Here is a 9,199-nt window from a genome sequence, read left to right as displayed (position 1 = left end):
TGTGCCTCCTCAAACGGCTTCCTTTCTTTCGGGCCCTGGCCGCCCCCCGCCCCCACCCCATCACCCGCCTTCTGTTTCGGGACCCCCTGTGCCCCGTGGCCTCGGGGGCAGGCTCCCAGACCGGCTCTGGGTCACGGGGCTGAAGGTGGCCGTTACCACGTGCAGGGGCGCGGGGTACACGGCCGCCGTCCTCCGACTGGCCTCGGGGCGGGAGCCAGTTTCCCTGTGTAGAAGGGGTCTGGGACCCCCTTCCAGAAAGCTCCGGGGAGGCGGGGGTTGGCGGAGGGCATGCGTGTTTGTCTCATAAGCTCCTGGCCCGCTGGTGGGTGGGAAGGGTTCGTTGTTTGGGAGGGGTCGTAGAAGGGGGTGAGGAATGACACCCTTAGGGAGTGGAGCCTGCGAAGGAGCCCTCCCTTCGGCCATTGTGGTTACGGCGGGTTTTGGCCACCGGGATTCCGATGGGCGTTTTCAGCCTTCATCCCGCCCCGGTCTTCCCATCCCTGGCTCCTCGTTCCCAACCCCTCCCGTCCTCGGCCTCGGGAAAAGAACACCTCGTGCAGAATTCCAGCCACAGGGCTCGGTCGAGAGAGACCGCGAGGGGGCGCCCTGCCCATCTGTTACAGGAAAGCACTGTGTATCAGGCTCCACAACAAAAGCATATGATTTGACTTAAATTAAGTTTTTCCTTTGAGAATATTTTCATTTTCTTTAAAAGAATATAGTTTTCTTCTAAAAACTTGGCCCACGGTTGTTATTTCTTAGGAAGGTTACAAGAAACTCCCAAATGTGCAATTTGTATATCATATATAGCTAGTGTTCAAGTGGTAAAACATTGTAGTTTAACTACTTTTGTATAAATCCCTCTAAAATCCCAAAATATGTGTTTGCCTTAAAGACTTTAGGCTAGCGTGGGGTTTTGTTTATGTCAGTGTCTTGAGAGCGGTTACCTAATGAAATGTATGTGGAAATGTAGATTTTTTTTCTTTTCCTCTGAAAGACACATCAGCATCGCGAAGCTTCTCACTGATGGCTTATGTTGGATTTGCACTTGTGCGTGGCCCCTGCGGCGAGAGACCTCCTAATCACAATAACCATCACGGTGATTTTTACAGAATATTTTAAGTCCGTTTGTTCCTATGAGAACTGAACCACCTCGACTACTGCTCTTGCTCTCCGTTCCCCCCACTGTTAAACGTAAGATCCTTCATCTGGGGGAGCCAGGCCGTAGGAACCAGAACGTTGTCAGGACTGCTCATTGGGATGCGTAGGAGGGAAAGTGGCAGCCGGCGGGTTCCAGCTGGGCTAAGGCCTGGAGCCCGGGAGCCCTCTAGTGGGCTGAGGGAGGAAGTACATGGTGAGTTTGGCGATCGTTGACCAAATATTTTAACGCAGAGGTTGCCCTGAGTTAGGGGAAGCGTGTGTCTCCTGAGGAAGGGACTTAACAGGATCAAGGTGGCTTCTTGGAGGAGGTGATCCCAGTGGGGCAGGAGACAATATACTCCAGGAATGGGAGGTTCCTTCTGGCTTTCTCTTCCTCTTGAGCTGGGCCGCTTTGCTTTCTAGCCGATCATTGCAAAGCTTTCTTCTGATTGCTTCCAGTGTCGAACCCTGCTTTGGCCTCCGTTTCTCCTTGTTGCAAGTTCAGCTCTACTCTTTTCTCTCTCTTTGTGTCTGCTGTGGAGGTGGTCCCTGGTCTTCCTGCCATGGGGATCACCATCACTGTCCACACCTGCTCCATCCTGGTTTCCATGCTCCCCCATCCAGCTGGACCGAGTCATCACAGCATGGCGTCTCCTTTGAATTCATGTGCCAAACTTTATCAAAAGTCAGAGCCAAGGGAATGCATGACCCTGGGGGGCAGTGGCTTTACCTCTGGCCACACTTTGCCCTTTCTCTTTGGGCTCCATGACCCTCTTTTGCCTTCTCCCAGGGCTGGTGACCGCCACCATCCCTCTCACCCCAGAGCCTTTGCACATGCAGCTCGCTCTGCCTGGACCCACCCCCTGCCCGATGCTTTAATTCCTGGTCAGATCCTTCCGCTCTCAGCTACACGAATAAGCCAGGCTCCTAGTTATTACACTTCACCGAACACCCAGAATTTGGGACCCCGATCTCTAAGCTCTTTTCCAAAAGCAGCATCTTCCAGTCCACTGTCAGGAATTATGCTGACATGTTGGTTGTTGAGACTGAGGAAGCACTGTGAGAGCCAGACCTCAAGCCAGGTAGATTACCCATGAGCCTCCACTGCTGGGTGCCAAATCCACCTGCCCCTAGGATGTCTCCCTTGATGTTGACACCTGGTGACACCTCTAACTGTGCTTTTGTTAACTGCTGTACTTACGTGTACTGAGAGAAGAGTTCTCTTCATGTCCATCTTCTCACTAGAGGGTGGGCACTCCAGGCCAGGGTCTGTCTGGGTTGTTCACTCTTGTCTCCACAGTGCCTGGCCTATGGTTGGTACTGTAACCTGAGGCAGACCTTGCCCTGGCCTTTAGAGTCTCAGCTTAGGACCCCTCTCCTTCACTGGTTTGCAAGTCCAAGTACAGCCTCAGTTGCCCAATGAAGGAGCCACAGGTGGGACAAAGGCCCAAGAATGGGTTTGCAGAAATACTATACATGCTGCACATCAAGTGTGTGCCCCAGGTAGTACACACACAGGTGTGCCTTTGTGGATACCCTTGAGTATTGGGTTTCCTGCCCCGCGTGCTCATGTGTGTGTATGAGGGGGAGAGAGGGAGAGATAGGGAGGTTGTTGGAGATGGGTGAGAAAGAGGGAGAAAGGGAGGGAGAGGAGAGATGGAGATTGGGAGGGAGATGAGAAGGGGCATGAGATTGCGAGAGACATTGAGAGAGTTAGATATTGTGAGGGGTAATGAGAGATTTTGAGAAAGACATTGTGAAAGAGAATGAATGTTTGACAGAGATGGTGGGGGGTCGATCAGGAGAGACTGGGAGAGGGAGAGATGGTGAGAGAGACATTGTGAGAGATTGAGAGGGAGGCTGACTGAGAGAATGGTGGAGAGAAAGATTGAGAAAGAAATTGAGAGGTGGAATGAACAAGAGGGAGAGAGAGAAAGATTAACTGAGTGAGGCCAACAGAACCTAGGGTCCTTTTCCCACAAGGCAGGGGGGCCCCAGGGCCAGGTGATTTGGAAATATTTGGGTGGCCTGGCCCACAAACAGGAAAGGTCCACCTCTTGTAAGTGATAAAGGCTGTGGTGTGTGTGCACGTGTATGATGTTAGGCTGGGATGGTGGGCTCTTGGAGGTGGGTCTTGAACACGGGGTGCCTGCATAGTCATAGGGTAGGAGGAGATGGTACTGACTCCTCCTGGTCTGTGCTTCCTACCCCTCTTTGGCCAGGACACACAGATGGGAGCTTGCTGAACTGAAGATACCCTTGAGTGCCTCTGTGAACTTGCTGTGGAGGGGCTAGGAGGGGATGGGCAGTTGGGGCCGTGATTTATGGGAGGTGCTGGGCATAGGAATCCACACCACAGATGCCTGGAGAGCAAGGTGGGCCAATCCTGGGAGCCGTCAGCGGTTGAGTGCGGTGATGTGTGGGGCTGTGCTCACCACCATCTCCTCCCAGCTTCACTCCCATCCCTGAGGCTGGTCTTCTAGTTAGCAGATGCCCCCTGGGAGGAGGGTGAAGGGCTAAGAGTAGGCTCAGCCTGCGGGGGCTCCAGGAGGGCCTTGGGTTGGCATCTGAGGACAGGTCTGGGGATGGGGGCAGCGCCCAGGTTGCTGGTGACCTTCCACCCAGCAGTTCTGGAGGACCTGCCCCTGCATGGTGTGTGGGCATGGGATCTGCATGCACCCGGAGTGGGTGTGGTGGGTACCTGGCTGGGAGAGGGGTGTGTGTGCACGTGTTCTGGGGACTCAGTGACTGCTGGGAGCAGGCCTGGATTGGGGGGTCTGAGATGGGAGGGGCCCCATGACCCGGGGTGGAGGCAGGGAGGCTCTTCTTCAGCCATCCCGGGAGGAGTTCCGTGTGGCTCTGTCTCCTGGGGTAGCAGACTAGTCTGAGGCCACAAGCACTCACCAGGCCCCTGGTTCCTGGAGAGAGAGCCCAGGAAGTGTCTAGGAGCCTGGAGAACCGGGGCAACACAGCTGGAGTGGAGGGTGCCTCTCCGCTCCCATCTTCCTGCTCTGGCCCTGAGGACACTGCTGGGCTGCCCTCCCTAAGTCCGGGCGTTTGTGTCACAGGTGGGCCCTTCCCTGTCCTGCAGGGAGGCTCACCCTGGAGGGCAGAGGGGGCCTGGGAGGCTCTCCAAGGACATCAGGGCCCTCAGGTCTCCCTGGGCTGGGGGGACTATGGCCCTGAAACATCTGGCACTTGGGTGGGGAGCGCTCAGCAGTGGTGTTGGTGTGCCTGTCACATATTCACCTGTCTGTCTCTAACTGCTCACCTGTCACTCCCGTCATCCCGTACCAGTGCGCACTCTCCTCTACCTGTGCTGTGCAGGTGTGCCTGCCTGTGTCACATACACCTGCCACTGGTTGCATGACTGTCCCACAGAATCCACCTTACCTCCCTGAAGTCACCTGCCACACACCAGTCACAGGCACCTGTGTGACTCCCTTCTCTGTGACGGTGCCTTGGCCATCAGTGCCCTGTCCACGGTTGGTCTTGCAGACACTGAGGGTGGAGCTCAAGCTCAGGGAGAGGCATTTCACCGGCCCGACGCTTACTCAGCCTCCTTCAACCGCAGATCGCTTTGGGAACTCCCTCTTCCACCTGAGCAGCAGTGCTAGTGAGGATTTCCAGGCCTCCTCAGCTGGGCCCTCTGCCTGGTCCGTGGCCTGGTGTGGCCACATTCCTGAGCTGTGTGGGTCTCAGCCAGGAGCTGCTGTCCTCCCAGCCAGATGGGGCCTTTTGAGTCGCAGCCTGTCCCGAACCAGCCCTTCCCGTTGCCCTGCTCAGCTTGGTTCAGCTCCTTTCACACAGCCCGCTCTGGTCTCCCTCGACACCTGGGTCAACTGTGACCCTGGGGGTGGGGGGGATCACTGACTGGGGAGAGGGGCTCCCGCCAGCGTGGGAACAAGTCCTCATGGGGGTGGAGGGAGTCCCACTGCCAGAGGTGTGTCTTCAGAGAGGCAGAGGGCTGTGTCCAGGATGGAGGAGGTCAAACAGCAGCCCTGTACCCTGCAGCCCGGGAATCATGTGTTGTGTGGGAGCCGCGTGTGTGGGTGAGGGGCCCACAGAGTCTAAGTGGAGGTCACAGGAGCCCAGCCTGGAGGTGTCTCACGGCGAGGGGTCAGTGGGGAAGACTGCATTTAGCTCTGATATGGACTGACTCCCTCCCACCCTCTCTTCTTTAAAAAATATATATCTGTATTTAAAGACTTTGTTATACTTGGTCTGATTGGAAAAAAAGAATACCTCATTGGCTTTGGGCCTGAGCACCTGGGTGGATGTTTTCCATTTTCCTGGAGGGTAGGGCAGGTTCATGCGGGTGCATAAATAGAAAATTCTGTTTTGCCCTTTGGAGATGCCTGCCGTGTGGAGCATATGAGTTTGGAGCTCAGGGGAGAAGTCAGGGCAGGAGATACACATTTTGGAGCCATGTGTTTATAGAGGTATTTGAAGTCATGGATGAGATCATGTGGAAGGAGGATGAGATCAGGAAAGAGAAGAGGCCCAGGCCTGAGCCCTGGGGTGTCCCGAATGTGTCCCTCAGCAAGGGGGATGGAGCAGGGGCACCGGTGAGGCGGGCGGGCAGGGGGAGGGGGTGGATTAAGGTGGCATCAGAGAAGCTGTGGGGGAAAAGGGCTGAGAGAGGAGGACAGGGACTGCCGCGGGGGTTTCGGACCTTGAACAAAGCTGTTTCAGAGCAGCAGTGGGGGAGAAATAGATCGGAGCTCCTAGAGAGGAGGGGAGGGAAGGAAGAAGAGGCGTCAAGAGCAGCGAGCTCTTTCAAGTGTATCGGGCAGAGGTGCAGCGGCTGCAGGGGCTGGGGGCTGGGGTCCGGGTGAGTTCTTTTAGGAGGCTGAGGCCTGTCTGAGGCTCCCTGCCCATGTCTGTAAGAGCGTGTACACTCCACGTGGGCATTCCCAGGGTTGTCTTCCCCACCGGACCCCGGTCCGCATGGGGACGGGGGTGTCTGTGACTGCAGTGGTCACGGCTGTGTCCACTTGGAGCCCGGCGTCCGGCTCCTCCGGTGCTGGGGAATGTTGGTTAAGTGGTTGAGTGAAGGGGTCGGTATTGTAAAGCGCTTAGAACACTAACAGGTGCATAATAAATGCTCAGTAAAAATGAGTTACTGTGAGCTGCGGACCAGGAAGTAGCTGAAGACGGGGTGACGGCAGTTCAGGAGGCCTTGCTCCGGGGCCGACGGGAAGCCACAGTGCCCGGCTGTAGACTGGACCAGGGTGGCGGCTCCAGGTGCCGAGGGATGGAGGGGTTGGAGATGCCCAGCGGCCCCATGCAGGTCAGCTTCGTGTGCCAACACTGCAGCTAGCCCCCAAAACTGGACCGCATCACCATCCAGGAGCCCACAGCTCCATTACTACCCCGAGCCCAGGTGAAACCAGGAGAGATGCAGGAGGAAGGGTCTAACTCAGGAAAGGAGCCTTCTCCAACCCCATCAGGACGGTGTCTCTCACACATTCATCCCCCCAGCCTGGATGATGTCTGCAGAAAGTGCCAACAGCTTCACTCTGATCGGGAGGCATCTGACGCAGCGCAGCACGGGGGAGAACATTAGCTGAAGCGTGAAAGTCACTGGAGGCCTTTCTGACATCCTGTCGGGCCAGATAGACGTGGCTCACCGCTGGGTGAGGGAGGCACAGACTCTTTTAGGCCAGCTGGACACTCAGCTCAGCGTCACTGAAGATGAGTGTCAGCTGCAAACGATGTTTGGAGATCTCAGAGCGAATGAAGGAGGGTGACAGTGAACAGCTACAGAGGGACTAAAGGAGCTGGCACTGGGGGAGGAGAGGCTGACCAGGAGCCGGAAGAAAAGAACCGTGAGACAGTGACAGAAAATCTTAAGGATGTCCCGGTTGAGGCTGAGACCGGATCCAGAGGCAGCTCAGCATCAGAGGAAATACAGCGAATTTAAACGACAACAGCTGGAAGGACGTAGAAAACCAGGTGCGTTCTATTCCTGGGGAGTGGAACAAGGTGAATGCTGCTGGGGGCCGGACGGCGTTGCTACCCGTTCCCTGGCCGGTAGGACGGGTTTGAAGCTTTAGAGGTTTCGGCGTATTCCCGGTGGAGTCTGGAGTCTCAGACATATCTAAGGAGCTGCTGTTGTACTGGTCTGGGGGCTCCGTTTTTTCTGGAACAGCAGGTTTGACTCTGCAGTGGGGCTTTCCTGGGCTGTGTGCAGCCGTTCAAAGAAGGGGCTGAAAACGATGAGACGTCGATTTGTGTCTTCCTTACAGGGTGGCTGTGGAGAAAGGCAAGAAGGAAGACACAGGAGGCGGCGGTGGCTCCTCTTCTGCTGAAACCCAGCTCAGCTCCGAGGAGCAGCGGACAAAAGCTCTCAAGTTCGTGCTGTTGAATCTTGCGTGGGGCCGTGCTGGGGTATCCTCACAGTTTTATAATAAATGCACTCCTTTTTCTCCTTAGGAAGATACTTGCCTAAAAGACTTACATTTTTTGTTTCGTTTGCAAAAAAAAAATGTTTTAAATTAGGTTCAGGTGATATCAAACAGCACATGTTTACAATACCAAAAAAGACAAAATGCAGAGAAGCCACTTAATTTTAAAATATCCTTTGATAGATCGTTTCCAGAGCTACAGCCGCCCCTGCGTAGGGACCAGCCCTTGTCATAGTTTTGACTCTCAACCCCCTGACTTCCGTTTCCTCTTTCCCTTCAAAATGACTAACTTAAGTTTGCTTTTTTTTTTAAAACCTCAGTTGAATTGAAACCAATGTGTTTTCACTGGATTTTATCTCTCTCAACTTCCTGCACTCAAAATATGAAATGGAAATTTTTGTCTCCATCGAGATGATGAAATGTATGAGCCCCATGTTGGATAACGTGACAAAATGACACATAAGCTTTGCCTGGCCACCATATGATGTGGTCAGAAGCTTGAAATTTAACACGCCTCTCTCGGTTCTAGTGCTGAATGCCCACTCTGCCCTGTGTTAGAGATATGAAATGGTGCTGGGTACTGTTTGGGTACATACTATTATATGTAATAAAAGATTTGCTGTAGTCTGAAAAACAAAAGTGAGTTACTGTTATCGCTAAGATGAGTCAGTATAGAGTAAGGCATGTCTACAGTTTGTACACGAGTCCCTGTGTGGGACAGTGTCTGTCACTTCAGCAATGGTGTGTATGACTCTGCACGTACATCCTATGTCCGTCAGACTTGCCACTGTAAGGCTAGGGGGACATGTGACTCAGAGACCAGGCATGGTGTGTGAGGACCACCAGGCTTCTGCTTTTGTGGCCCCAGCTAGTCTGGTTTTGAGGTCACAGCAACATCCCTGACTCAGGTCAGCTCCCTCCTGAGAAGGGGCCACTGAGCCAACTGTAGACCCTCTGCACATTGCCCCAGGGCCATGTCCACGTTGGAGGTGGACGTTCAGGACCAGGGCCCTCTGACCAGCCCTCTCTGCAAGTCCCACCCTGGGTCACATGGCCGTTCTGCGTCTCTTCCCCTCCTTTGTCTGCTTCGGGAGCCTCATCTCACCCCTTGGTGCTGCTCTGAACCTTCTTTGCCTGGTCCCGGTTGTCTCCCTTCCAGCTCTGCTCAGGGCTGGGCCACGACCCTCCCTCATCCTTCGTCAAGTGGAAGTGTGGGCTCAGTTCCTCTTTCTCCTTCTCCAACAGAAACCCATTGGCAGCAGCCCTGCCCTCCTCCTTGCGATGCTCACAGGGAGAGTGACTCGAAAGCATTTTCAAGCTGTTCCCACCCTAAAGATGCTCCCTAGACCCAGAGCCCTTTCCTCTTCCTCTCTTGCCCTCCTCTTTAAAATTTTATATTGAGAAATAATATTATGGCCAGTGAGGCTAGAAAACACAGGTTCAGTTTGAAGGAAAGAAGAACACATGCCAGTGGATCTATTGATAACTTCTTAGCTGGAGAAGTAGAACCTAACCAGCACCCTCCGCGTGCCCTGCTCTGAACACATCTCCCTTGGTTACCCTCTCAGGTGGAGCTCTCGTGCTGGATCATGTGTCAGTCACTCCTTTACTTCTCTATATTGTTTTACCACCTATTCGTGTATGCTTAA

The 9,199-nt window shown here is 54.3% G+C and overlaps 1 pseudogene; it reads left to right on the top strand.

Moving 5' to 3' along the window:
* Positions 1-5,765: 5,765 nt before the first annotated feature.
* LOC132479604 (beclin-1-like) lies at positions 5,766-8,850 on the top strand (annotated as a pseudogene).
* The last annotated feature ends 349 nt before the right edge of the window (positions 8,851-9,199 follow it).

This window comes from Mesoplodon densirostris, chromosome 19 (genome assembly GCF_025265405.1).
Source record: "Mesoplodon densirostris isolate mMesDen1 chromosome 19, mMesDen1 primary haplotype, whole genome shotgun sequence".
Lineage (NCBI taxonomy): Eukaryota > Metazoa > Chordata > Mammalia > Artiodactyla > Ziphiidae > Mesoplodon > Mesoplodon densirostris.
This window is presented reverse-complemented; position numbering and strand designations above follow the sequence as displayed.